Raw genomic sequence first — 12909 nt, forward strand, 5'->3', positions numbered from 1 at the left:
TTTGAATACTTAAGTATTACAAATCAATTCATCCACAAATGGACAATATTGGTTCTCTTGTAACAGAAAGTCAAAAGTGTCTAGAAGGTTGCATGGATGGAACATGTCTGGGGGAGGTGGGAGGGGCGGAGCATGTAGAAATATGTTGGGTTGTGATTGGTGGAGAGATCAGGTTGTATTGTTCTCTTTGTCCAATCATTCCAAGCAGTTACTGGTTCCACCCCAGGCTCTCTAGTATAAGAAGAGTTTGTAGTTGTAATTTATCCACAACTCCTCCAGGATATCAATCATTTCTGATCAGATCCGACTGTGGACTCCAGAATTCAGTGGAAGATGAACTCTCTCAACCCAACCAGGGACAGTTCTGCTGAACAGGAGGGACCAAAATAAAATGGTATGTTACTTTCTCTACCGCCTTTCTAGTTTTAATTTAATTCCGTACTTGCGTTACTTTACTCTTCAAGTTTACATGACCTATACATGACCATCAATAAGACACGGATAGACTTGTATGTTAATGGGATAATTTATGGATTATATTTTATATTTAGTTCTCAAATCTCAAGTGTCTTAGGGGGAAAGAAGGAAAGCACAGTGACCTTGAATGGGATCCAGGCAGGTCCATGATTTGAACAGTATGGGTTGCATTAAACGTTGGCTTATCATTATGCTTTATTCAACTTGTAAATGACAGCAGGACATGCAAAATAGCAATGATAGCGGCTTATATGTTACCTTTCAAAGTCAGAGATAGGTTGTGCAGTGGTCTCCCATTACTTTTTGAGCCTTCAAAGTTCATGAAGTGAAATTCCTATGTGCCAAATAAATTGTACATCTTCACTATGCTATTGATGGAGTCCATGCCTTAATTGCTGTGGTCAAGAACTTGGCCATAGAGTAATACTGAACTTGAACAATGGAATGATTAGTGATAGCTACTAGTACTACCACTACTATACAGTGACTACTTCAAAACTATAACAGTGGACCCTCTATACACTCACAATGGACTGTTTATGTAGACTGTGTCTTTTGACTTGTTTGAAATAAACATTTAAAGTCAAGATGCAGCTTACTGTGCGGTTTATTGTGTTTGAGCATGAAGCTCTCAGATGTCTCCCCTTCCTTGATTTGGGGTCAAATCATTCCTGTCAGTTGTTCACACACCAGGGCCACCTGGTGAGATAGTGACACATCTAACTGTAATCAATGATCACATTTGCATGGATATAGGTCATTTTCTAAAGACAGCTAAGAAATCATTCACAGGACAAAAGGAATGTTGCAGTGTAGGTGTGAAGTGGGCGAGGGAGATATTTCTAAAGACCTCGTAATTCTAGAGAACACAAGATGTTTGCCACATAAATGAAGATGCTGTGATGTACAATGAAGACTATGAACAGAATATAGCAAGCAGTTATTCCTTCACCATAACAGGTTGTATTGTTCTTAAGGAATTTGGAGCAATCGTGTAAACTAGGAACTTTAATGGCATATCTTTCTTAATGGCTCTGCTTGAATAGCAAGATTGAGATGAGAGAGACATCATCCATTTATTGTAAATGTAAATGAAAGCAGGACATGAGAAATGGTTAGCAGTGATGACTGTTACTGAAAAAGGTGAACTTAGTTTTAGGTGAACTATTTATGTAATGTGTTTATGGTAACTAAATTAATCACTTTATATTCACAAAGCAGCCCACCACCACCAGGGTTTAGAACAAAACTTAAATATACTTCAATGAAAACAACTTTGACACACACATGCAAATTTGAACCTTGATCATAAAACATCCAATTTGTCAGCTGTTGCACCTTGACCTCTCATCTTGACACAAGGGTTAATAAGCAGAACATTGTACATCCCATCTTAAGACCTGACTCAGATGAGAGAATTATTTCATATTCACTCATATATTCATTATTAAGTTAATACAACATTGTTGAAGTCTGAAGATACTGATTGTCTGTTTACTTTACATGCATTTCATACTATATGCATTTATAAATACAGGGTGTCATATTCATGTATTTTATATACGTCGTATATGAATTAAGACATATTTGAATTACATGAAGATTACAAATCAATTCATCCACACATGGATGCTCTTGGTTCTCTTGTAACAAAATGTCTAGAAGGTTGCATGGATGGAGCATGTAGAAGTATGTTGGGGTGTGATTGGTGGAGAGATGCTTGTATTGTTCTATTTGTCCAATCATTCAAAGCAGTTACTGGCTCCGCCCCAGGCTCTCTAGTATAAGAAGAGTTTGTAGTTGTAATTTATCCACAACTCCTCCAGGATATCAATCATTTCTTATCAGATCTGACTGTGGACTCCAGAATTCAGTGGAAGATGAACTCTCTCAACCCAACCAGGGACAGTTCTGCTGAACAGGAGGGACCCAAAGAAAATGGTATGTTACTTTCTCTACCTCCTTTCTAGTTTTAATTACCCTGCTCTGTTGTACTTTTATTACTTTACTTTTCAAGTTTTAAATTAAGCAGTCTCACTTGTCTCAATCTTATACTTTGTGTCTCAAACCTATAATTTGTGTTTCAATTGAATTTGACCTGTAGCTTTGCTGTAGATTATTTCTGCTCTTTATTGCTGCTTTGGCTCCTTGGTCCTGTGGTTTCTACTCAGCTTGTAGCTTCTATATATATTACCATGGTTGGTTAACTTCCAAATTTCTAGGGAACAGCTTAATGTAAATAAGTACATTTGTACTATATTCCCACATCTCAACCATATTTCCTTCTCCGTCTTTCTGCAAACCAGTGTTGAATCATCAGTCTGGCTTTCCTGTGCTACCAGCAGTGAATGAACAAAGAAGCTTGGCTAAACCAAAACAACACTGCTGTGATCAGTGTGGACAACACTTCTCTAATATATCCACCCTTAAAATACACCAGAGAAGGCACACTGGAGAGAAACCCTATGGATGTGACCAGTGTGGACAACACTTCTCTCAAATATCCAGCCTTAAACGACACCAAATAATTCACACTGGAGAGAAACCCTATAGCTGTGAACAGTGTGGACAACACTTTTCTACGACGTTCAACCTTAAAACACACGAGAAAATTCACACTGGAGAGAAATCCTATGGATGTGATCAGTGTGGACAACACTTCTCTCGAATGGGCAGCCTGGAAAGACACCAGAGAATTCACACTGGAGAGAAACCCTATGGATGTGACCAGTGTGGACAACACTTTTCTCAAATGGGCAGCCTCAAACGACACCGAAGAATTCACACTGGAAAGACCATAACTGTGTGGGGGCAACTTTACGACACAATCTTCGTTAAATAGACACCAGAGAATTCACACAGGATTAAAATCCTAATTTTGGTCAATGTGGAATTAATTTTACACGCTTAAGCAGCCTAAAATGCGTGCACACATCAAAGATAACATTTTGTGAACTGTGTGACAAGCACTTCTTTAGAAAGGATCAGAAACATGCAACATGATGACCCATTGTTGTTCTTTGGGTGCCAGCATTTTTTCATAACAACTTACGTTGGGTGCCAGCATTCTCCCCATTGACTGCGCTTTGCTGTTTAAAGCTCTAGACTCCACGAGGAGCAAATCCATGTAAAAAAAAACATCCATTCATGTTGCGCGATGACCCTGGCTACAGCCTGGAACGATAACATTTCACTCGCGAGTTACAATGGGGGGGGATCGCGCATCGCGCATGACCGGTTTTCCCCACCGGAAACGGATTCGGAGATATAGGTGTTTTAAAGAAGGAAATAGACAGGAAGTGGATGGGAGCCATGTTTTTGTTTTTCCGGTGATCTATCTGGCCTATCCTTCTCAAGATCACAATGGGTACTCCCAGAGCTGCTCTAGCCCCGCCCGTGTGGAGAAAAACGAAAAAAACAAAAAGACATATTTCACGGTCTGGACCGTGTTCGGCACCGGACCGCTACTCTGCGCAAACACGGTTCAGACCGTGTTTGGCACCCGATGTGTTAAGCAGTTGTTTATTAAGACCGCTGAGCTGTTATGAACCTGCTACTAGTATATTAGCATTGCCGGTATAGATGTGTAGATACTAGTGTTACTAGTGATACTAATGTTTTAACACTGTGCACGAGAATGCTACTCACACTAAAGTCCTTGTAGTGGTGGCCCACAGCAGAATAAACTAAATAGTGGTCTTCAAGAGACAAGAAGGTGGCTGCACAGTGGTAGCCAATATTTTATTATAGGACGCAAAAAAAACAAAGGTCTCTGTTCTTTGCGTCCTATAATAAAATATTGGCACTTTGGCTACCAGTGTGTGCAGCCACCTTCTTGTCTCTTAAAGACCACTATTTAATAATGTGTTAACACACATTGTAGTGCATGTAGTTTTCAAAGTAATGATTATAACATTACAGGTATGGTGGTGTCTGGTGTTGAAGACAGTACACATTGTTTTATACGTGTATGCCTTTTGACTTCTTGTATATTCTTGATTGCTGTTATAGATACCATACCTGTCTTAAATAGGTTTAGCATACCTGCTTTTGTAACTATGTATTGGCTATTGTTTCCTTATATATAATGGTATTTTTTCACTTCAATAGGCTACACCTAGTTGTTATATTGCATTGTTGTGTTATCACTGTCTTTGCTGAACATGATCAATATTACACTTATTGTACCAAGTGAGTGACAAATAAACCCTTCTTGATTGATTCTTAATTATTAGTTTTCTCATTTCTTATATGAAGAATTTTCACGGTATTCATGATAAAATCACAGTAAGTTGGTGTCTGGCTGTGCCGCCAGTTAGTGCACTATTATTTAATAATTTAGTTTTCAAATATATTTTTTTTATAAATGAATGAGGTTACTGTTCATCATTCTCACTGTGGACCTGTACATTATCCAATGAGCTGAATGGAACAACTTCACACATGAAGGGGTTCCAGGGAGTCCCTTGGTATAAATTACTTAGGCTATTTAGCTGATCTACAAGCTCACACATCATGATGCCATGCATTGTGAGCTTGTAGATTAAAAAACATCATCGTGAAAGAGCGTGAAACATTTTGAAGGCTTTAGAGTGTTTAAACCCAAATCTCTTCTGGGGATCCCTGGCACACAATCTGTTCAGATCTGTCCCGTGGCAAAATACATTCAATTTGGGGGTCCTTGACATGAATCATCACTGTTTTAGTGTCCAGAGAGAGGACTGGAAAATATCACCAGCAAGGAGTTAACCCACAAGGCAATCAAATGAGTGTAAAGACAGACTTTAACAAGAGCCTTAAAAAATGACGGGAGACTGTGAGCAATCATTGTCTCCGTCAGGCCGAAAGGCATGGCGAGAGAGTACGATTTTCCATATTCCATCCTGATTGGCTAAGATTGGCTTCCAAAGTTTGCAGGATTGGTTAATTTTGAACAAAATGCTTCAAATCATGAACGCAGCATGCAATTTCCGTAAAATGTTCCACAGAGATTCCCACTTGGCCCAGGAAGAAATGCCACTTGAAAACTTTCAAATCAGCCTCATGGTGGCGCTATAACAGGCCTATTCACGTTTTAGCTATAACTGCACCGATCTGCGTGAAACTTTGCACGCACACTCCTTAGAGGCCAAGGAAAAACTTTTGCCCTGCATTTTTCACATTATGCCTTTTAGAGCGCCACCAGGAGGCTGACTTTTGTCAAACACATTTTTTGCTCTTACTCCTTCAGATTCTGTCCAAAAATCACGCAAATTGGTACACATTATCTCTATAGTCGTGTGATCAAGATGGATGTGTCCGATATTTCATATGCCATCCTACCTGGCTAACATTGGCTTCCAAAGTTTGCAGGATAGGTCTGTTTTGATCAAAATTCCTCAAATCATGAATGCAGTGTGCGATTTCCATGAAATTTTGCACGCACAATCCCACGAGGCCGAGGCAGAAATGCCACCCTTTTCACATTGGCCTGTTATAGCGCTACCAGCAGGTCTAATTTAGCATACCACATGTTTGGAACAAAATTCCTCAACCCATGAATGCAGTGTCCGATTGCCGTGCAAGGCCTAAGAAGAAATGGCACCCTTTTCACATTAGCCTATTATAGCGCCACCATGATATACCATGCCATAATAACCTACCTGACCTGGCTCCGAGGAGCACTTTTTCTAGTTAAATAATGAAAACATTGCTGAGTGTAACAGTAGGACACAATAGTGAAAATCAATCTGCAACAGCGTTGTCAATAAAGACAATTTCAATTGAACAGTGAATTAATTCTACCAGTGTACTATCAATTGCCCCAAAAAGTTAAACTCTAGTCAAATACTGTACATGGACATGATGTTTATTGCAAGAAAAGGGAGGGATATGGTAAAACTTCTGCTGCAGAATACTTTTTGAGTCTTATAATGTGTGAAGCTGTATGATTCCCAGTCTTCACAGACTCTTATGATGTGCCCAGCACCTCTAGGACTAAAAACCCACAACTGATGACAGATTGGTGTTAAATGTGACAAGTTGTCAGACTTGAGTTGTTCAAATATCCTGTAACACACACAATGATGTGAAAGTTTGTCAGCGTCAACGTACCATGTTTCAGCACTTTTCATCACACTACTATCTTAATTCTTATATTTGTAGTTTTGTATCAACCCATTCTTTCAAAAACATCCATTCTCCACCCAGATACAGGCTAACCCTAATCCCTAATCAGCACTGTCTCTAACCCCTAAGAGACAGTGGGGACAGTGTGCCACTTGGACACAGGCCGGGGTCTGATCAGCCCCGGTCGGGTCGCCTGGAGGAAGGTGTCTGTTGCAAGACCCGAAACACCCGGTGACTCCAGGAAACAACACTGATGATGTGTCCAAGTTTGTGCATCAGTTGATGTTTTATTAACTAGTCATTGTATCAGTGTATGTTTTTTAACTACAACTTCAACTTAGACCGTGTCAAATTGCAAATTGTCTTTGTGGAACTTGTCCCACCAAATGTGTAGTTCTTGTACATGAGTGACAAATAAACCTCACCTTACCGATTCTTTATTATTTTGTAGTACTTTCTTATTTGTATCAAGAGTTTTCAAAGTAATAATTATAAAACAATAAAGACCATGATGTGGTCTCTGATGCTACAGTCTATAAAGAAGGACCGGAATGTCTCACATCTCTCAATAGAAATGACTTCATTGGAAATGGGAGGGAATAGTAATTTGGTGTGTTGAGGGTTTGCAGCAATGAGATGTGAGAAATATATGTGTTTACTTTACAAGTATACAACACAAGCTATTTCATGGCAGCAAAACTGCTCCATAATTTATAAGCTTTCCATTTACGTTCAGCACATCTACATGTCCTTCCAGTCACGTCGTTAACCCAGGGTGGGTGAATCAATGTACGAAAGGCTTAAGATAACTTAAGGGGGGCTACAGTGTCCATAAGGCAGCACATCTTTGCATTAAACCTTCATGCATTCACATAGCAACTTATTTTTTATTTGTGCAGGCAGTTGGGGGGGATACATTCTGTAGAAAAAAATATGTACTGTTATAAATTAGGACACTACTAGTCGTTTATTTCACATGTAAATGACAGCAGGACTTGCATGAGATTAATAAATCAGATTATATTGATGAAAACATATTTTTCACAAATAATAGTGTTCTACCTTTATTTCATGTAATAGAGTTGAGCTGTTAAAGGTTTCATGACAAGCAGTTTTACAACACATTAAAAGTCTTTGTCATGGTCCTTCAAACGTGTATAAAAAGTTTTAACTGAAAATTCCACTCATTGCAGGTGTTTTTCTCTCACATTTCTAAAGCATTTTCAACTGCAATGAAAAAATAAATCTTTGCCTGCGGGTGTCGCTATTCAGGGATTTTGCCTGTCAATAATCACCTCTGCTCCGCCCCCCCCCCCCCCCCCCCCCCCCAAGGAAAGGATAGGGGAGGGGCGAGGAGGAGAGTGGGCGGGATTAATGGCCTGTGTCTTCACTATCCAAGGGCCAATCTCAGATTACTTTTCAGCCTAATTATTCAGAAGACCCCAGACCACAGAAAATCCACTGAATGTTCAAAGTTCAGTTTTTTGGGGTGTAATTGAGGTCATAAAACCCCCCAAAAAACATTAAAAATAAAGAAAAAGGAAAATGAATGTCATAGAACCTTTAAGCCTCAACCACACTATGAGAGCATGAATGACTATACATAGTTGTAAAAGAAGGTGGGAACTCTCCTCTTTCTGTAGCATCTTGTTCAGAAGACTTGAAGAATGCCACTAGTTTTAATGTCACTAAATGGACAGTTCATACTTTTTACAGAGGGGGGAATGACTTGTGTAACATGGTTGAATGTGACTGAGGGACGGAACTATATAATGCAATTTTAATGATTCATCATCTGTTTATTAAAAATCACACCCTGTGTGAAGTGGGCGGTGTCTTCCTAGCTAACCACAATACTGAATGGAGTCAACCAATATATATGCTTTGATCTGAAAGAGCCACTTAACATCTTGACATCAATGGTAGTTATTCCTGCCTGAGATGGAGTTCTCGGAAGAGTGTGCAGAGTGTTCATTACATCATTGTCTTCTATGGGAATAGTAATAAGTCTGTCTTGTGTAGCTGGCATTAATGAAGTGGGAAGTCTAAATATCTTTTGAAACAAAATCTTTTTGGCAATAACATTGTTTGCATTCTTGATAGCATTCTTGCTTTTCTCAAACATCTTCCATTTACCGATTATCTTGGCTACTGTGTTCCAGGAAATCTTAACTGCAGCGGCAATTATTTTGTAAGTTTGGCCAGATCTGTGCTTTGCCACAATTCTGTCTTTGAGCTCTTCTGGAATACCCTTTGATCTTACCATTATCATTTTATCCTTTTGCTTTTCCTTTTTTGGGTTCTTCTTTACGTTTCTCACCAACGTCTCTTACATTTATGGATTATGTTGGTAACTGTGTTCTTAGAAATCTTAGGTTTGCCTGAAATTCTTCTGTAACCTTGGACAGATCTATGCTTTGTCACAATTCCATCTTTAACCTTTTCTGATATATGCTTTGATCTTAAAGAGCCACTTCTAGGAAGACTTTCTATTTTCTTCTCAATATCGGTTTTCCCTTTTCTCATTTCAGCCATAGTGATCTTTGACTTCTACTTTACTGTTCTCACGAAATGGACAGTATCTAAGTAATATACTAGTGTTACATCACAGTGGTTTTAAGATTAGTTTCGTCATATGTATCACTAGCCAATCACAGCATGTGTCTTGCTAGCTAATCACAATACTGAATGGAGTCGATCAATCATGTACAAAAGATAAATACATTTATTGAAACACTCTTTATGATGGACAAAACCATAACTTTAAAAAAAACAAATGTATGGTTTTTTTTAAGTTATGGTTGCATAGGGCTATGCACATGTGTCATGTGACACTGGCCAATCACAGTCCTGAATAGATTGTGATTGGCCAATCACAGCGCAGGATAATTGTACGAATTTCCAAACCTCACTTTTAGGGGCGGTTTCACTGCCCAAGATATTTGTACATTTTTCCAAATCTCACTTATAGGGGCGGTTTCACCACCCAGTGTGAAGTGGGCGGTGTGGTCATCACAGTGGTCATCATAGTGATGGAAGCTCACTTCCAAAAAAAATCATTTTTTGGAAGTGCATAATCCTATTTATAGGTTATTAATGTCATCATGTGTCTCGCTAGCCAATCACAGTGCTGAATAGAGTCAGCAAATAGAGTCAGCCAATCACAGTACAGGAAAGTGGGCCAAGTGGGCCAATCACAGTGCAGGAAACTAATACTAATGAGGTGTCCCAACCCCACTTATAGGGGCGGCTACACCGCCCAAAAACTATACATGACCATCAATAAGACACGGATAGACTTGTATGTTTATGGGATAATTTATGGATTATATTTTATATTTAGTTCTCAAATCTCAAGTGTCTTAGGGGGAAAGAAGGAAAGCACAGTGACCTTGTACATCTTCACTATGCTATTGATGGAGTCCATGCCTTAACCCTTTCACGCATGAATTATGATAACCTGAGAAAAAAAAATGTTACTAAGTGTTTTTATGTGTCTTTAGACATAAATATAACAACTGCACTTAATCTTTTTTTAAACAACATTTTTTTAAGGAGTTATTGACCTGTCCACTCAGGAGGACAGCATGCATTTGTGTTTTTAACTGAAAAGAATAAGGATAAAATACAACCAATGAATACAATTATAAAAATCTAATAATATCAAATCAAATATATTTGTAATGCTGTAAAACTACATTTTTCACATTTCTAACATATTCTAATACTATTTATTAACTTTCTCTTGACTCCTCGGCTCAACAAACACAAAAAAATAATAGTGTTTCTACTGTCAAGTGAAAACCAAAATAACTCTAAATTGAACACCAACATGAGTGCTTACTGTCTAGTGAAAACCAAACTGTGTGATGGGTGATGGCTGATTGAAGTTAGCCTGGCATGGCCAGACTAGTGCAGGCTAGATTGAAGTAGTCGCACCTGGCCTGAGTCAAACTAAATTGACTAAGCACCTAGGGCACAAAGCCTGCAAGCATTTTATGCAGATGTACTTGGATGTTCCTGTGCATGCAACATCATGGCATCTGTTTGCATTGTTTTGTGTCTGTATGCTGGGGCCAGTGGTTTCCAGGGGCAAACCTGGTCTCAGGGGTGCCTTGGACACGGCAATGTGTTTCACAATGTTCATACAAGATGGACTTGGTGAAGCGATATAGTACAGGATATAGGTCAGTAAAACTGAAGAGACTGTATTACTGAAATACATCTGAAAGAGAGTGTTGGGAGAGTTACTCACAATGTCCTCTGTTATTTTTGTAGAAAATGTTCATCAAAATAATGGTGGCGGTTGGTGGTGATTTTGGGTGGGGGGCTAAGAAATCTATTATACTATAAGCTACCTATATAGTTCACCCTGCAGCAACAGCATCACATTCCAGATACCAGGTTACAGTAATGACACTACTATATGCCTATACTTTGTTATAGCAAGAGCTCCACTCCACAACAACACAAGTAGGCTACCCACAATAATAGCCTGATGATGCAAACACACACACACACACACACACACACACACACACACACACACACACACACACACACACACACACACACACACACACACACACACACACACACACACACACACACACACACACAATTTCTTTCTCTGTGCATTTTAGCAAAAAGGATTATATGCCAAAATGATTGGATAGGCAACATGTTATGTGTTCCAACAGTAATGACTGCTGATAACCTACTGCAACAGTTTTATTACAACTGTAATCAATTCAAATAGCTCCATGGGGATTGTTTTTGTTTGTGTGGGATGGGGGATGGCTGACCTGGCCTGAGTCAAACTAATTGGACTAATTGGACTCAGAGTTGGGCACTGTGAGTCCAATTAGTTTGACTCAGGCCAGGTGAGACTACTTCAATCAACCATCACCCATCACACAGTTAGGTTTTTGCTGAAGTCTGACCACTTGGGTCAAAACTGAATTTCCCTTGTAGGTTCAAATAGGTTATTATTATTATTATTATTATTATTATTATTATTACCCGTATTATTATTATTATATTATTATCATCATCATCATACAGCTTCACTGTCACTGCTAATCATATTTGCTTATCCTTCTTTTTCTGGCAGCCACTGATCACCACTGGCCACTATCATCATCCTCACTTTAGTCATATAATAGTTACTCCACTATCCTGTAGGCCTAGGTCTATAATAAGCTGCACATGACCTCTACAACATATAAATAGACACAAATGTACTCCTATAATGTAAAAAAATATGCATAAAATATTATTTTTGATACAAACAATGCAGGTTACTTTCTAATAACATGAATACATTGATTTATATCCAGAAAGGTAACTGCAGATGAAGCATTTTCAAGAGCAAACTGTGGCAGCAAAAGTATGAATTGTAGTTGAAATAGAGCCAGTGATGCATGCAGTCCAATTTAGTGGACAGATGATCAATCATAATTTCCTCCCAATATAAAATCAATACTTGGAATTTTTCACAACTATAGTGCTTATTAGATGTTACTTGATGTAATAATATTTTTTTTACCTGCAGGGGTCTCCTACTTTAGAAGGAATGGATAGATATTCCTGAGCTGTTGGGCTTGTTTACATTTCTGTCAGCCATCTTGGATGTTGAAAAAATTATGTTGCAGTTACAACACCTGGCCACTGGATGGCAGTATTGAGGTGATGCTCTAGCGTCCCCTGTATAGGCTAGTATGCAACTCTGACATCAAAACCTATTCTTATAATAGAAAATGACATTTTAATAGCTGTCCACTGTAGTGACCGTTATGCGTGATTAATTGCTGTGGTCAAGAACTTGGCCATAGAGTAATACTGAACTTGAACAATGGAATGATTAGTGATAGCTACTAGTACTACCACTACTATACGGTGACTACTTCAAAACTATAACAGTGGACCCTCTATACACTCACAATGGACTGTTTATGTAGACTGTGTCTTTTGACTTGTTTGAAATAAACATTTAAAGTCAAGATGCAGCTTACTGTGCGGTTTATTGTGTTTGAGCATGAAGCTCTCAGATGTCTCCCCTTCCTTGATTTGGGGTCAAATCATTCCTGTCAGTTGTTCACACACCAGGGCCACCTGGTGAGATAGTGACACATCTAACTGTAATCAATGATCACATTTGCATGGATATAGGTCATTTTCTAAAGACAGCTAAGAAATCATTCACAGGACAAAAGGAATGTTGCAGTGTAGGTGTGAAGTGGGTGAGGGAGATATTTCTAAAGACCTCTCGTAATTCTAGAGAACACAAGATGTTTGCCACATAAATGAAGATGCTGTGATGTA

Source organism: Gymnoscopelus braueri, assembly GCF_963280865.1.
Source record: "Gymnoscopelus braueri genome assembly, chromosome: 17".
Taxonomy (NCBI): Eukaryota; Metazoa; Chordata; class Actinopteri; order Myctophiformes; family Myctophidae; genus Gymnoscopelus; species Gymnoscopelus braueri.